At 43.8% G+C, this 1,623-nt stretch overlaps 1 pseudogene; it reads left to right on the top strand.

The window, feature by feature from the left end:
* The first annotated feature begins 478 nt into the window (after positions 1-478).
* On the top strand, positions 479-1,405 carry LOC119537710 (annotated as a pseudogene).
* Positions 1,406-1,623: the final 218 nt, after the last annotated feature.

Raw genomic sequence — 1,623 nt, 5'->3', positions numbered from 1 at the left:
ACTATAAAAAAATAAAAATGATGAACTGTTTTTCATGATACTGGAAAGTCTTCTGTTCATATCTTCATGTTTTCTGAGTGTCTATGTTACAACTTAGGAAATACTGCTAAAAATTTTCTCCACATAATGATATAATCTGATTAAAAATAAAAACAGAAAAGAAACTAAATAAACCAAATAGAAATATTTGCTTTCTGTTACAGGTAAAATTATGGTTGGCAGATTTATATATGCATATAAGAAAAAAAAGTGGAGATGACAAATAGCTACTCCAAGCTTTCCATTCAGAACTTACATTGGCTTTCTTTGTTGCCCTTTGTGGAATATTTCCAGGAGCCAAAGGAAAGATGAGGGTTATTCATGACAAAAGGAACTGGGACACAGGAAAGGGGACTCATCATAATTGTCATATAAAATTTCAAACAAAATGTCCTTCCATTTCAGTTGTATGCACAGACACAAATGGGGCACCTGTACAATGGATACCTCCACCAGTGTTATGAACAGTTCCAGCTTCCAGAATTCCCACTTCATCCTGATGGGCCTCCCAGGCATTCTCGAGTGGCAGCACTGGCTCTCCCTGCCTCTGCCTCTGCTCTATCTCTTAGCTCTTGGTGCCAATCTCTTCATCATGATCACCATCCAACATAAGCACATGCTCCAGGAGCCCATGTACCATTTTCTTGCCATATTATCAGTGGTGGACATTGGCCTGGCCAGCACCATCATGCCCAAGATCCTGGCCATCTTCTGGTTTGATGCCAAGGCCATCACCCTCCCTGAGGGCTTTGCTCAAAACTACGCCATCAACTGCTTCTTCGGCATGGAGTCTGGTACCTTTCTCTGCATGGCAGTGGACAGATACATAGCCATCTGTCACCCCCTTCAATACCCCTCCATAGTCACTGAAGCTTCTATGATCAAAGCCATAGGATTCATGGTGCTCAGGAATGGCCTGTTGACCATCCCAATGCCCCTACTGGCTGCCCAGAGACTCTACTACTCCAGGAATGAGATTCAGCACTGCCTCTGCTCTAACTTGGGGGTTGTCAGCCTGGCTTGAGATGACATCACTGTGAACAAATTTTACCAACTTTTCTTGGCATGGGTCCTGGTTGGGAGTGACATGGCCCTGGTGTTTTCTTCCTATGCTCTAATCCTACACGCCATGATGAGGCTGAACTCCGGGGAAGCAATGTCCAAGGCTCTGAGCACCTGTAGCTCCCACCTCATCCTCATCCTCTTTTTCTACTCAGGTATCATCATGCTGTCTGTCACACACTTAGCAGAGAAAAAGATTCCCCTCATTCCCGTACTCCTTAGCATACTGCACAATGTCATCCCCCCTGCACTCAACCCCATGGTCTACACACTCAGGATGCAGGAGCTCAGACCGGGCTTCTAGAGATAGCTTGGGCTGGATGAAGAAATGGCCACCAAGTGACTCCAGCTTTAGAAACCATTAAGTGCTAGGAAGGGACCGAGGTTTTTTAGTTCTCAAAGGACCTGGGCTGTAATGTTTCCTTTACTCCTCACTAGGGATGAAAATTACCAGTTAGATCATGAAAAATGTCAGCTTTATACACCAAAATATGCAAATTAAAATAACAAAGAAATGTCATG

The sequence above is a fragment of the Choloepus didactylus genome, chromosome 6 (assembly GCF_015220235.1).
Source record: "Choloepus didactylus isolate mChoDid1 chromosome 6, mChoDid1.pri, whole genome shotgun sequence".
Classification (NCBI taxonomy): Eukaryota; Metazoa; Chordata; class Mammalia; order Pilosa; family Megalonychidae; genus Choloepus; species Choloepus didactylus.
The sequence above is the reverse complement of the archived record's forward strand: the minus strand, read 5'-3'. Positions and strand labels throughout refer to the sequence as shown.